The following is a 16,583-nucleotide window of genomic DNA, read 5'->3' on the forward strand; positions in this document are numbered from 1 at the left end:
GGGTGTTGTCTAATGAGGAAAGGCTGCACAGGCTAGGCTGATGTCAGCTGGAGTTTAGAAGAGTAAGAGGCGACTTGATTGAAACTTATAAGATTCTGAGTGTGGGACAGAGCAAATGAGGCCGACAGAGAGAGAAAGAACGAGAGAGAGAGAGCTCAATTCATCTGCTGCTAAAAACCTCATCCATGCCTTTTTTTATCTCGAGACTTGACTATTCTAACACACTCCTGGCTGGTCTCCCACATCCCACTCTCTGTAACCTGTGGTCATCCAAAACTCTGCTGCCATCTTCTAATTTGCACCAAATTCTGTTCATCCAACATCCCTGTGCTGACTGACCTACATTGGCTCTTGGTCCAGTAACACCTCAATTTTAATATTCTCACTCATGTGATCAAATCCCTCCATGTCCTCACCCCTCTGATTATCCCAATCCCCTGTTCATTTCCAATGTTCCTGAAACTTGTTCATCTTAAAAATCTTTTTTCCAATTCCCGCTTAAAAGTGACTTTCTTTCCTTCTGTCACTCTTCATATAACATAGAACATAGAGCATAGAACAGTACAGCACAGTACAGGCCCTTCGGCCCACGATGTTGTGCCGAACCTTTAACCTACTCTAAGATCAAACTAACTACCTACCCTTCATTCTCCTATCATCCATGTACCGATCCAAGAGTCGCTTAAATTTCCCTAATGTATCTGCTTCTACTACCACCACTGGCAGCGCATTCCACGCACCCACCACTCTCGGTGTAAAGAACCTACCTCTGACATCTCCCTGAAACCTTCCTCCAGTCACCTTAAAATTATGCCCACTAGTGATAGCCCTTTCCACCTGGGAAAAAGTCTCTGGCTATCCACTCTATCTATGCCTCTCATCATCTTGTACCCCTCTATCAAGTCACCTCTCATCCTTCTTCGCTCCAATGAGAAGAGCCCTAGCTCCCTCAATCTTTCTTCATAAGACATGCCCTCCAGTCCAGGCAGCATCCTGGTAAATCTCCTCTGCACCCTCTCGAAAGCTTCCATACCCTTCCTATAATGAGGCGACCAGAACTGAACACAATATTCCAAGTGTGGTCGAACCAGGGCCTTATAGAGCTGCAGCATAACCTCGCAGCCCTTAAAGTCAATCCCCCTGTTAATGAAAGCCAACACACCATACGCCTTCTTAACAACCCTATCAACTTGGGTGGCAACTTTGAGCGATCTCTGGACATGGACCCCAAGATCCCTCTGTTCCTCCACACTACCAAAAACCCTGTCTTTAAGCCTGTATTCTGCATTCAAATTCGACCTACCAAAATGAATCACTTCACACTTTTCCTGGTTGAACTCCATCTGCCACTTCTCAGCCCAGCTCTGCATCCTGTCAATGTCCCGTTGCAACCTACAACAGCCTTCCACACTATCCACAACTCTAGCAACCTTCATGTCATCGGCAAACTTGCTAACCCAGCCTTCCACTTCCTCATCCAAGTCATTTATAAAAATCACAAAGAGCAGAGGTCCCAGAACAGATCCTTGCAGAACACCACTGGTCACCGAGCTCCATGCTGAATACTTTCCATCTACTAACACCCTCTGTCTTCTATGGGCCAGACAATTTTGTATCCAGACAGCCACAGTGTGGTTTTCCTGACCACACATTTCATCTCTCCTGCTGCACTCATGCTGTGGAAGCTTGGATCCATAAAATGGTGTGAGCTGCACTGCCGGTCACATCCAGCACATTGTACAGGACACCCAGGCTGGCCGGGGTGCTCGTGTCGGTGTAACGTGTGTGTGTCTGTAGTGTGAGGAGAGGTCTGAATATGAAGTCGATCAGCCATTTCAGCAACTTTGATGTACGTCTTTGATACTTGGTCCTTGCATGTATACTGACCACCTGTGTTAGTCACTCTCAGCTGAACATACATTCAGCAGCACGAGGAACCCCCTCTAGTGTTAGTTAAAAGGACCAGGCGTCCAACTTGCAGGTGAGGGGCTTTTGACTTACTTCTGTTATTACAAAGTTAGTGGAGGTGCTGTGGATGGTTTTCTGGAGGTTGTGTTATGAGCTGCTGCAGACATTCAGGGAGGAGAGAGGACTTGGTGACACAACTCTGTACGATGAATGGGGACTGTAGTTACAGTGTCACTGCGTCTGTAACATGTTCAACAAATGGAGCAGAAGCTGCAGAGAGAGTGAAAGCTCTGGAAAGAAAGAGGAGGAATGGCCTCTGCCCTACCCACCCTGGGTTTCCAAGAGCAAAAAGAGCAGTGGTCCTAATATTGAGCCCAGGGGAACACCACTGTATACTCCCATCGAGTCTGAACAACAACCTTTCACCACTTCTCTCTGTTTACTGTTCCTTAGCCAATGTTATATCCACACTGTCACTGTACGTTTAATCCATAGTGTTCAGTTTTCCTAATTTGTCTATTGAATGTCACTTGATCGAACACCTTTTGAAAGTCCATATATATAACTTCAATCACACCACCCTCATCAACCCTCTCCATTGTTTTATCAAATAATTCCATCAAGTTTACCTCACCACCACCTCTCTCCATTCCTCCACTGTTGTTAAATTATCAGACTGATTATCCGACACCCAGTACTGGATGAGCAGAAATTTCCTCCAATTAAATATTGGGAAGACTGAAGCCATTGTTTTAACTCCCCACTCCAACTCTGTTCCCTTGCTATTGATTCCATCCCTCTTCCTGGTGACAGTCTGAGATTGAGACAATATGTTTACATCCTTGGTGTCACATTTCATCACAACATGAGCTTTAACCTCATTTTCAGGGTATCATTACAACCGCCTATTGCCATCTCAGTAACATCGCCTGACTTCACCCCTGTCTCAGCCCATCTGCTGCTGAAACCTCATTCATGCCATCGTCACCTCTCGATGTGACTATTCCAACTCACTCCTGGCTGATCTCCCACATCTACTCTCTGTAAACTTGAGGTCATCCAAAACTCTGCTGCCCATGTCTTAGCTCACACCAAGTCCCGTTTATATCTCACTGACCGACATAGGCTCCCAGTCAAGCAATATCTTGATTTTAAAATTCTCATCCTTGTTGTCATATCTCTCAATGGCCTCGCCCCTCCCTATCTCTGTAATCTCCTCCAGCTCCAGAACCCATCGAGACATCTGTGCTCTCTAATTCTGGTCTCTTTTACATCCGTTATTTTAATCACTGCACCACTGGCGACCGTGCCTTCAGCTGCCGGGGCCCAAGCTGCAGTATCCTCCCTACACATCTCCGCCTCTGCACCTCTCCATCTCACTTTCCTCCTTTAAGACATTCCTTGAAACCTTCCTCTTTGGCTAAGCTGTTGGTCCTTTGACCTAATATCTCCTGTTGAATCTCAGTTCGCACTTTGCTTCATGATGCTCCTGTGAAGCACCTTGGGATTTTTTATAACATTAAAGGCAATATCTAAATATAAATTGTTGTTTTTGTTGTTGTTTGCCAGACATCAATAGTCTTTAGCATATCCAGGTTGCTAACCATTTACTATCCAATGTTTTTCCAAGCAACAAGTACTTTTCTCTTGGGTTGTCACGTCTACAAATGTCCCCAGTCGTGACACTAGTCTGACAAGTCAGTAATTACAGCATTTATCGCATATCTCCTTTTTTAAACAGGATGTAAGATTTACAATCCTCCAATCCTCTGTCATCACACCCATATCCAAGGAGGATTGGAAGATTTTGGCCAGTGCCTCTGCTATTTCCACTATTCCTTCCCTCAGAAACCCCTATACATCCATTCAGACTGGGTAAGAGTTCCAGTTTATTGTGGTACAAAAAGGTGTTGGATAGAAAGGTGTTAACTGAAACTGTTTGTTCAGTGACTGTAATTAATGTCAGTCTCCATGGACCCTGATTGTGTCACAGGAGGGTTTCCCTCTCCTATTAATATGGGACTCCTTTCGATGTGTTATCCCATACTGTCAGCGGGAGCATCACGCCCGGCACTCACAGGGATCAGCGGCTCCAGAGAGAGGGAGAGGATAGATCAGAATCTGAGAACAATGGGTCAGAATCTGAGAACAATGGGTCAGAATCTGAGAACAATGGGTCAGAATCTGAGAACAATGGGTCAGAATCTGAGAACAATGGGTCAGAATCTGAGAACAATGGGTCAGAATCTGAGAACAATGGGTCAGAGTCTGAGAACAATGGGTCAGAGTCTGAGAACAATGGGTCAGAGTCTGAGAACAATGGGTCAGAGTCTGAGAACAATGGGTCAGAATCTGAGAACAATGGGTCAGAATCTGAGAACAATGGGTCAGAATCTGAGAACAATGGGTCAGAATCTGAGAACAATGGGTCAGAATCTGTGAACAATGGGTCAGAGTCTGAGAACAATGGGTCAGAATCTGAGAACAATGGGTCAGAATCTGAGAACAATGGGTCAGAATCTGAGAACAATGGGTCAGAATCTGAGAACAATGGGTCAGAGTCTGAGAACAATGGGTCAGAATCTGAGAACAATGGGTCAGAATCTGAGAACAATGGGTCAGAATCTGAGAACAATGGGTCAGAATCTGATAACAATGGGTCAGAATCTGAGAACAATGGGTCAGAATCTGAGAACAATGGGTCAGAGTCTGATAACAATGGGTCAGAATCTGATAACAATGGGTCAGAATCTGAGATCAATGGGTCAGAATCTGAGAACAATAGATTGGAATGTTACAACAATGAGCAAGAGTTTATCCTCAGAACTTCACGATCTTTCTACACATTATGATCGGTTCTCATTAAACTTTCGCATCTACCTCGCACTTCGGATTGCTCAATACATTTATTATCCCATTCTCGGTCTCGTTGGTGTCCCTGGTTAGTATCTGTTTCCAGGTATTTATTCCTTAAACCATGTTTAACTGTATTATATTCCTGTAATTTACTCTACCCTCCTTGCTGCTGTTGTTAATCCTGGTGAATATCTCCAGTAATTACCTTGATTAACCATGTTTAACTGCATTACTGCTCCTGTAATTTTCTCTACCCTCCTTTCTGCTGTTGTTATTTCTGCTGAATCTCTATCTCCAGAAATCAGCTGTATAAACCACTGCTAACGGTATTTCAGTTCTTGTAATTTACTCTCCCCTCTTTGCTGCTGATACTGTCACTATTTCCAGCTAGGAGATCTGTAAACCCTGTTTACTGAAATACTGTTCTGGAACGTAAATTGTGGGAAGAGAGAAGACAGTGTCATTGGTCCATTGGTCTCCAACACAAACTCCATCCCCTATCTGTGAACCACATACCCGATCCTGAGGCTGAACCAGACAGTTTACAACCTCTGTGTTCTATTTTTACCTTACTTGAGTTCATCTCCAAATTCTCTCCATCATCAACCTTGTCTACTACCACCTGAGTAATATCACCCGTCTCCACTTCTGCCTCAGCCCATCTGCTGCACAAACCCTCATATGTGCCTTTGTTAAATCCACACTTGACGATTCTGAATCTCTCCTGGTCACCCTCCCAGTTATAAACCTCCATAAACCACAGCCCATCCAGAACTCTGATGCCTGTATCCTAACTCACACCAAATCCCGATCACCCATCACCCCTGTGCTCACTGATCTACAATGGCTCACGGTTTGGCAGCACCTTAATTTTAATATTCTCATTCTTGAGTCTGAATCCCTCCATGGCCCCAAAACTCCATTAGTCCCATTCTCTTGTGCATTTCCCATATTTCTGCAAATAATATGCCTTCAATCTTTTCTCAATTCTCTTTTTAAAGTGAATTTCTTTCTCTCTGTATCTGTTCCCAGCCACGATTTTCAACTCCACAGAACCCACTGGTGCTGAGGGCGCAGAAGATGGGACCCATAAAATGATGCGAAGCACACAGCCGGCCACTTTTAGTGTGGTCAGCACAGTGTCCCATGGTGGGCAGTACACTCGTGTGGTCAGCACAGTGCCCAATGGTGGACAATGCTCTAGTATGGTCAGCAAAGTGCCCCATGCTGGACAGGGCTCTAGTATGGTCAGCACAATGCCCCATGCTGGACAGGGCTCTAGTATGGTCAGCACAGTGCCCCATGCTGGACAGGGCTCTAGTATGGTCAGCAAAATGCCCCACGCTGGACAGAGCTCCAAAATGGTCAGCACAGTGCCCCATGCTGGACAGGGCTCTAGTATGGTCAGCACAGTGTCCCATGGTGGGCAGTACACTTGTGTGGTCAGCACAGTGCCCAATGGTGGACAATGCTCTAGTATGGTCAGCACAGTGCCCCATGCTGGACAGGGCTCTAGTATGGTCAGCACAGTGCCCCATGCTGGACAGGGCTCTAGTATGGTCAGCACAATGCCCCATGCTGGACAGGGCTTTAGTATTATCAGCACAGTGCCCCATGCTGGACAGGGCTCTAGTATGGTCAGCACAATGCCCCATGCTGGACAGGGCTTTAGTATTATCAGCACAGTGCCCAATGGTGGACAATGCTCTAGTATGGTCAGCACAATGCCCCATGCTGGACAGGGCTTTAGTATGGTCAGCACAATGCCCCATGCTGGACAATGCTCTACTATGGTCAGCACAATGCCCCATGCTGGACAGGGCTCTAGTATTATCAGCACAATGCCCCATGCTGGACAGGGCTCTTGTATGGTCAGCACACCCCATGCGGGACAGAGCTCTAGTATGGTCAGCACAGTGCCCCATGCTGGACAGGGCTCCAGTATGGTCAGCACAATGCCCCATGCTGGACAGAGCTCTAGTATGGTCAGCACAATGCCCCATGCTGGACAGAGCTCCAGTATGGTCAGCACAATGCCCCATGCTGGACAGAACTCTAGTATGGTCAGCACAATGCCCCATGCTGGACAATGCTCCATTATGGTCAGCACAATGCCCCATGCTGGACAGGGCTCTAGTGTGGTCAGCACAGTGCCCCATGCTGGACAGGGCTCTAGTATGGTCAGCACAGTGCCCCATGCTGGACAGAGCTCTAGTATTATCAGCACAATGCCCCATGCTGGACAGGGCTCTAGTGTGGTCAGCACAATGCCCCATGCTGGACAGAGCTCTAGTATGGTCAGCACAATGCCCCATGCTGGACAGAGCTCTAGTATGGTCAGCACAATGCCCCATGCTGGACAGAGCTCTAGTATTATCAGCACAATGCCCCATGCTGCACAGGGCTCTAGTATGGTCAGCACAATGCCCCATGCTTCACAGGGCTCTAGTATGGTCAGCACAATGCCCCATGCTGGACAATGCTCCAGTATGGTCAGCACAATGCCCCATGCTGGACAGGGCTCTAGTGTGGTCAGCACAATGCCCCATGCTGGACAGAGCTCTAGTATTATCAGCACAGTGCCCCATGCTGGACAGGGCTCTAGTATTATCAGCACAGTGCCCCATGCTGGACAGGGCTCTAGTATTATCAGCACAATGCCCCATGCTGGACAGGGCTCTAGTATTATCAGCACAGTGCCCCATGCTGGACAGAGCTATGGTATGGTCAGCACAATGCCCCATGCTGGACAGAGCTATAGTATGGTCAGCACAGTGCCCCATGCTGGACAGGGCTCTAGTATGGTCAGCACAATGCCCCATGCTGGACAGAGCTCTAGTATGGTCAGCACAATGCCCCATGCTGGACAAAACTCTAATATGGTCAGCACAGTGCCCCATGCTGGACAGGGCTCTAGTATGGTCAGCACAATGCCCCATGCTGGACAGGGCTCTAGTATGGTCAGCACAATGCCCCATGCTGGACAGAGCTCTAGTATTATCAGCACAATGCCCCATGCTGGACAGAGCTCTAGTATAGTCAGCACAATGCCCCATGCTGGACAGAGCTCTAGTATGGTCAGCACAATGCCCCAAGCTGGACAAAACTCTAATATGGTCAGCACAATGCCCCATGCTGGACAGAGCTCTGGTATGGTCAGCACAATGCCCCATGCTGGAGAATGCTCCAGTATGGTCAGCACAGTGCCCCATGCTGGACAGGGCTCTAGTGTGGTCAGCACAATGCCCCATGCTGGACAGAGCTCTAGTATTATCAGCACAATGCCCCATGCTGGACAGGGCTCTAGTATGGTCAGCACAGTGCCCCATGCTGGACAGAGCTCTAGTATTATCAGCACAATGCCCCAAGCTGGACAGAGCTCTAGTATGGTCAGCACAATGCCCCATGCGGGACAGAGCTCTAGTATGGTCAGCACAGTGCCCCATGCTGGACAGGGCTCCAGTATGGTCAGCACAATGCCCCATGCTGGACAGGGCTCTAGTGTGGTCAGCACAGTGCCCCATGCTGGACAGAGCTCTAGTATGGTCAGCACAATGCCCCATGCTGGACAGAGCTCTAGTATGGTCAGCACAATGCCCCATGCTGGACAATGCTCCAGTATGGTCAGCACAATGCCCCATGCTGGACAGGGCTCTAGTGTGGTCAGCACAGTGCCCCATGCTGGACAGGGCTCTAGTATGGTCAGCACAGTGCCCCATGCTGGACAGAGCTCTAGTATTATCAGCACAATGCCCCATGCTGGACAGAGCTCTAGTATGGTCAGCACAATGCCCCATGCTGGACAGGGCTCTAGTATGGTCAGCACAATGCCCCATGCTGGACAGAGCTCTAGTATGGTCAGCACAATGCCCCATGCTGGACAGGGCTCTAGTGTGGTCAGCACAGTGCCCATGCTGGACAGAGCTCTAGTATTATCAGCACAATGCCCCATGCTGGACAGAGCTCTAGTATGGTCAGCACAATGCCCCATGCTGGACAGAGCTCTAGTATGGTCAGCACAATGCCCCATGCTGGACAGGGCTCTAGTATGGTCAGCACAATGCCCCATGCTGGACAGACCTCTAGTATGGTCAGCAATATGCTCCATGCTGGACAGGGCTCTAGTGTGGTCAGCACAGTGCCCCATGCTGGACAGGGCTCTAGTATGGTCAGCACAGTGCCCCATGCTGGACAGAGCTCTAGTATGGTCAGCACAATGCCCCATGCTGGACAGAGCTATAGTATGGTCAGCACAGTGCCCCATGCTGGACAGGGCTCTAGTATGGTCAGCACAATGCCCCATGCTGGACAGAGCTATAGTATGGTCAGCACAATGCCCCATGCGGGACAGAGCTCTAGTGTGGTCAGCACAATGCCCCATGCTGGACAGGGCTCTAGTGTGGTCAGCACAATGCCCCATGCTGGACAGGGCTCCAGTATGGTCGGCACAATGCCCCATGCTGGACAGGGCTCTAGATTGGTCAGCACAATGCCCCATGCTGGACAGGGCTCTAGTATGGTCAGCACAATGCCCCATGCTGGACAATGCTCCAGTATGGTCAGCACAATGCCCCATGCTGGACAGGGCTCTAGTGTGGTCAGCACAGTGCCCCTTGCTGGACAGGGCTCTAGTATGGTCAGCACAATGCCCCATGCTGGACAGGGCTCTAGTATTATCAGCACAATGCCCCATGCTGGACAGAGCTCTAGTGTGGTCAGCACAATGCCCCATGCTGGACAGAGCACTAGTATGGTTAGCACAATGCCCCATGCTGGACAGGGCTCTAGTATGGTCAGCACAATGCCCCATGCTGGACAGGGCTCTAGTATGGTCAGCACAGTGCCCCATGCTGGACAGGGCTCTAGTATGGTCAGCACAGTGCCCCATGCTGGGCAGAGCTCTCGTATGGTCAGCACAATGCCCCATGCTGGACAGAGCTCTAGTATGGTCAGCACAATGCCCCATGCTGGACAGAGCTCTAGTATGGTCAGCACAATGCCCCATGCTGGACAGAGCTCTAGTATGGTCAGCACAATGCCCCATGCTGGACAGAGCTCTAGTATGGTCAGCACAGTGCCCCATGCTGGACAGAGCTCTCGTATTATCAGCACAATGCCCCATGCTAGACAGGGCTCTAGTATTATCAGCACAATGCCCCATGCTGGACAGAGCTCTAGTATGGTCAGCACAGTGCCCCATGCTGGACAGGGCTCTAGTATGGTCAGCACAATGCCCCATGCTGGACAGAGCTCTAGTATGGTCAGCACAGTGCCCCATGCTGGACAGGGCTCTAGAGTGGTCAGCATAGTGCCCCATGCTGGACAGGGCTCTAGTATGGTCAGCACAATGCCCCATGCTGGACAGAGCTCTAGTATGGTCAGCACAATGCCCCATGCTGGACAGGGCTCTAGTATGGTCAGCACAGTGCCCCATGCTGGACAGGGCTCTAGTATGGTCAGCACAATGCCCCATGCTGGACAGAGCTCTAGTATGGTCAGCACAATGCCCCATGCTGGACAGAGCTCTAGTATGGTCAGCACAATGCCCCATGCTGGACAGGGCTCTAGTATAGTCAGCACAATGCCCCATGCTGCACAGGGCTCTAGTATGGTCAGCACAATGCCCCATGCTGGACAGAGCTCTAGTATGGTCAGCACAGTGCCCCATGCTGGACAGAACTCTAGTATGGTCAGCACAATGCCCCATGCTGGACAGGTCTCTAGTATAGTCAGCACAATGCCCCATGCTGCACAGGGCTCTAGTATGGTCAGCACAATGCCCCTTGTTGGACAGAGCTCTAGTATTATCAGCACAATGCCCCATGCTGGACAGGGCTCTAGTGTGGTCAGCACAGTGCCCCATGCTGGACAGGGCTCTAGTGTGGTCAGCACAATGCCCCATGCTGGACAGGGCTCTAGTATGGTCAGCACAGTGCCCCATGCTGGACAGAGCTCTAGTATAGTCAGCACAATGCCCCATGCTGCACAGGGCTCTAGTATGGTCAGCACAATGCCCCATGCTGGACAGAGCTCTAGTATGGTCAGCACAGTGCCCCATGCTGGACAGAGCTCTAGTATGGTCAGCACAATGCCCCATGCTGGACAGGGTTCTTGTATGGTCAGCACAATGCCCCATGCTGGACAGAGCTCTAGTATAGTCAGCACAATGCCCCATGCTGGACAGGGCTCCAGTATGGTCAGCACAGTGCCCAATGCTGGACAGAGCTCTAGTATGGTCAGCACAATGCCCCATGCTGGACAGGGCTCAAGTATGGTCAGCACAGTGCCCCATGCTGGACAGAGCTCTAGTATGGTCAGCACAATGCCCCATGCTGGACAGGGCTCTAGTATGGTCAGCACAATGCCCCATGCTGGACAGGGCTCTAGTGTGGTCAGCACAATGCCCCTTGCTGCACAGGGCTCTAGTATGGTCAGCACAATGCCCCATGCTGGACAGAGCTCTAGTATGGTCAGCACAATGCCCCATGCTGGACAGGGCTCTAGTGTGGTCAGCACAATGCCCCATGCTGGACAATGCTCCAGTATGGTCAGCACAATGCCCCATGCTGGACAGGGCTCTAGTGTGGCCAGCACAATGCCCCATGCTGGACAGAGCTCTAGTATTATCAGCACAATGCCCCATGCTGGACAGGGCTCTAGCATTATCAGCACAGTGCCCCATGCTGGACAGAGCTATAGTATGGTCAGCACAATGCCACATGCTGGACAGAGCTATAGTATGGTCAGCACAGTGCCCCATGCTGGACAGGGCTCTAGTATGGTCAGCACAATGCCCCATGCTGGACAGAGCTCTAGTATGGTCAGCACAATGCCCCATGCTGGACAAAACTCTAATATGGTCAGCACAGTGCCCCATGCTGGACAGGGCTCTAGTATGGTCAGCACAATGCCCCATGCTGGACAGGGCTCTAGTATGGTCAGCACAATGCCCCATGCTGGACAGGGCTCTAGTATTATCAGCACAATGCCCCATGCTGGACAGAGCTCTAGTATGGTCAGCACAATGCCCCATGCTGGACAGAGCTCTAGTATGGTCAGCACAATGCCCCAAGCTGGACAAAACTCTAATATGGTCAGCACAATGCCCCATGCTGGACAGAGCTCTGGTATGGTCAGCACAATGCCCCATGCTGGACAATGCTCCAGTATGGTCCGCACAGTGCCCCATGCTGGACAGGGCTCTAGTGTGGTCAGCACAATGCCCCATGCTGGACAGAGCTCTAGTATTATCAGCACAATGCCCCATGCTGGACAGGGCTCTAGTATTATCAGCACAATGCCCCAAGCTGGACAGAGCTCTAGTATGGTCAGCACAATGCCCCATGCGGGACAGAGCTCTAGTATGGTCAGCACAGTGCCCCATGCTGGACAGGGCTCCAGTATGGTCAGCACAATGCCCCATGCTAGACAGGGCTCTAGTGTGGTCAGCACAGTGCCCCATGCTGGACAGAGCTCTAGTATGGTCAGCACAATGCCCCATGCTGGACAGAGCTCTCGGATGGTCAGCACAATGCCCCATGCTGGACAGAGCTCTAGTATGGTCAGCACAATGCCCCATGCTGGACAATGCTCCAGTATGGTCAGCACAATGCCCCATGCTGGACAGGGCTCTAGTGTGGTCAGCACAGTGCCCCATGCTGGACAGGGCTCTAGTATTATCAGCACAATGCCCCATGCTGGACAGAGCTCTGGTATGGTCAGCACAATGCCCCATGCTGGACAGGGCTCTAGTATGGTCAGCACAATGCCCCATGCTGGACAGAGCTCTAGTATGGTCAGCACAATGCCCCATGCTGGACAGGGCTCTAGTGTGGTCAGCACAGTGCCCATGCTGGACAGAGCTCTAGTATTATCAGCACAATGCCCCATGCTGGACAGAGCTCTAGTATGGTCAGCACAATGCCCCATGCTGGACAGAGCTCTAGTATGGTCAGCACAATGCCCCATGCTGGACAGGGCTCTAGTATGGTCAGCACAATGCCCCATGCTGGACAGACCTCTAGTATGGTCAGCAATATGCTCCATGCTGGACAGGGCTCTAGTGTGGTCAGCACAGTGCCCCATGCTGGACAGGGCTCTAGTATGGTCAGCACAGTGCCCCATGCTGGACAGAGCTCTAGTATGGTCAGCACAATGCCCCATGCTGGACAGAGCTATAGTATGGTCAGCACAGTGCCCCATGCTGGACAGGGCTCTAGTATGGTCAGCACAATGCCCCATGCTGGACAGAGCTATAGTATGGTCAGCACAATGCCCCATGCGGGACAGAGCTCTAGTGTGGTCAGCACAATGCCCCATGCTGGACAGGGCTCTAGTGTGGTCAGCACAATGCCCCATGCTGGACAGGGCTGTAGTATCGTCGGCACAATGCCCCATGCTGGACAGGGCTCTAGATTGGTCAGCACAATGCCCCATGCTGGACAGGGCTCTAGTATGGTCAGCACAATGCCCCATGCTGGACAGGGCTCTAGTGTGGTCAGCACAGTGCCCCTTGCTGGACAGGGCTCTAGTATGGTCAGCACAATGCCCCATGCTGGACAGGGCTCTAGTATTATCAGCACAATGCCCCATGCTGGACAGAGCTCTAGTGTGGTCAGCACAATGCCCCATGCTGGACAGAGCTCTAGTATGGTTAGCACAATGTCCCATGCTGGACAGGGCTCTAGTATGGTCAGCACAATGCCCCATGCTGGACAGTGCTCTAGTATGGTCAGCACAGTGCCCCATGCTGGACAGGGCTCCAGTATGGTCAGCACAGTGCCCCATGCTGGGCAGAGCTCTAGTATGTTCAGCACAATGCCCCATGCTGGACAGAGCTCTAGTATGGTCAGCACAATGCCCCATGCTGGACAGAGCTCTAGTATGGTCAGCACAATACCCCATGCTGGACAGAGCTCTAGTATGATCAGCACAATGCCCCATGCTGGACAGAGCTCTAGTATGGTCAGCACAGTGCCCCATGCTGGACAGAGCTCTCGTATTATCAGCACAATGCCCCATGCTAGACAGGGCTCTAGTATGGTCAGCACAATGCCCCATGCTGGACAGAGCTCTAGTATTATCAGCACAATGCCCCATGCTGGACAGAGCTCTAGTATGGTCAGCACAGTGCCCCATGCTGGACAGGGCTCTAGTATGGTCAGCACAATGCCCCATGCTGGACAGAGCTCTAGTATGGTCAGCACAGTGCCCCATGCTGGACAGGGCTCTAGTATGGTCAGCACAGTGCCCCATGCTGGACAGGGCTCTAGAGTGGTCAGCATAGTGCCCCATGCTGGACAGGGCTCTAGTATGGTCAGCACAATGCCCCATGCTGGACAGAGCTCTAGTATGGTCAGCACAATGCCCCATGCTGGACAGGGCTCTAGTATGGTCAGCACAGTGCCCCATGCTGGACAGGGCTCTAGTATGGTCAGCACAATGCCCCATGCTGGACAGAGCTCTAGTATGGTCAGCACAATGCCCCATGCTGGACAGAGCTCTAGTATGGTCAGCACAGTGCCCCATGCTGGACAGAGCTCTAGTATGGTCAGCACAATGCCCCATGCTGGACAGGGCTCTAGTATAGTCAGCACAATGCCCCATGCTGCACAGGGCTCTAGTATGGTCAGCACAATGCCCCTTGTTGGACAGAGCTCTAGTATTATCAGCACAATGCCCCATGCTGGACAGGGCTCTAGTGTGGTCAGCACAGTGCCCCATGCTGGACAGGGCTCTAGTGTGGTCAGCACAATGCCCCATGCTGGACAGGGCTCTAGTATGGTCAGCACAGTGCCCCATGCTGGACAGAGCTCTAGTATAGTCAGCACAATGCCCCATGCTGCACAGGGCTCTAGTATGGTCAGCACAATGCCCCATGCTGGACAGAGCTCTAGTATGGTCAGCACAGTGCCCCATGCTGGACAGAGCTCTAGTATGGTCAGCACAATGCCCCATGCTGGACAGGGTTCTTGTATGCTCAGCACAATGCCCCATGCTGGACAGAGCTCTAGTATAGTCAGCACAATGCCCCATGCTGGACAGGGCTCCAGTATGGTCAGCACAGTGCCCAATGCTGGACAGAGCTCTAGTATGGTCAGCACAATGCCCCATGCTGGACAGGGCTCTAGTATGGTCAGCACAGTGCCCCATGCTGGACAGAGCTCTAGTATGGTCAGCACAGTGCCCCATGCTGGACAGGGCTCTAGTATGGTCAGCACAGTGCCCCATGCTGCACAGGGCTCTAGTATGGTCAGCACAATGCCCCATGCTGGACAGAGCTCTAGTATGGTCAGCACAATGCCCCATGCTGGACAGGGCTCTAGTGTGGTCAGCACAATGCCCCATGCTGGACAGGGCTCTAGAGTGGTCAGCACAATGCCCCATGCTGGACAGGGCTCTAGTATTATCAGCACAATGCCCCATGCTGGACAGGGCTCTAGTATGGTCAGCACAGTGCCCCATGCTCGACAGGGCTCTAGTATGGTCAGCACAATGCCCCATGCTGGACAGGGCTCTCGTATGGTCAGCACAATGTCCCATGCTGGACAGGGCTCTAGTATGGTCAGCACAATGCCCCATGCTGGACAGGGCTCCAGTATTATCAGCACAATGCCCCATGCTGGACAGGACTCTAGTATGGTCAGCACAATGCCCCATGCTGGACATTGCTCTAGTATTATCAGCACAATGCCCCATGCTGGACAGGGCTCTAGTATGGTCAGCACAATGCCCCATGCTGGACAGAGCTCTAGTATGGTCAGCACAATGCCCCATGCTGGACAGGGCTCTAGTGTGGTCAGCATAATGCCCCATGCTGGACAGAGCTCTAGTATGGTCAGCACAATGCCCCATGCTGGACAGGGCTCTAGTGTGGTCAGCATAATGCCCCATGCTGGACAGGGCACTAGTGTGGTCAGCACAGTGCCCCATGCTGGACAGGGCTCTTGTATGGTCAGCAAAGTGCCACATGCTGGACAGGGCTCTAGTGTGGTCAGCACAATGCCCCATGCTGGACAGGGCTCTCGTATGGTCAGCACAATGCCCCATGCTGGACAGGGCTCTAGTATGGTCAGCACAATGCCCCATGCTGGACAGGGCTCCAGTATTATCAGCACAATGCCCCATGCTGGACAGGACTCTAGTATGGTCAGCACAATGCCCCATGCTGGACATTGCTCTAGTATTATCAGCACAATGCCCCATGCTGGACAGGGCTCTAGTATGGTTAGCACAATGCCCCATGCTGGACAGGGCCCGAGTATGGTCAGCACAATGCCCCATGCTGGACAGAGCTCTAGTATGGTCAGCACAATGCCCCATGCTGGACAGAGCTCTAGTATGGTCAGCACAATGCCCCATGCTGGACAGAGCTCTAGTATGGTCAGCACAATGCCCCATGCTGGACAGAGCTCTAGTATGGTCAGCACAATGCCCCATGCTGGACAGGGCTCTAGTGTGGTCAGCATAATGCCCCATGCTGGACAGGGCACTAGTGTGGTCAGCACAGTGCCCCATGCTGGACAGGGCTCTTGTATGGTCAGCAAAGTGCCACATGCTGGACAGGGCTCTAGTATGGTCAGCACAATGCCCCATGCTGGACAGGGCTCTAGTATGGTCAGCACAGTGCCTCATGCTGGTCAGGGCTCTAGTATGGTCAGCACAATGCCCCATGCTGGACAGGGCTCTAGTATGGTCAGCACAGTGCCCCATGCAGGACAGGGCTCTAGTGTGGTCAGCACAATGCCCCATGCTGGACAGGGCTCTTGTATGGTCAGCACAATGCCCCATGCTGGACAGGGCTCGAGTGTGGTCAGCAC

The sequence above is a fragment of the Heterodontus francisci genome, unplaced genomic scaffold, assembly GCF_036365525.1.
Source record: "Heterodontus francisci isolate sHetFra1 unplaced genomic scaffold, sHetFra1.hap1 HAP1_SCAFFOLD_231, whole genome shotgun sequence".
Lineage (NCBI taxonomy): Eukaryota > Metazoa > Chordata > Chondrichthyes > Heterodontiformes > Heterodontidae > Heterodontus > Heterodontus francisci.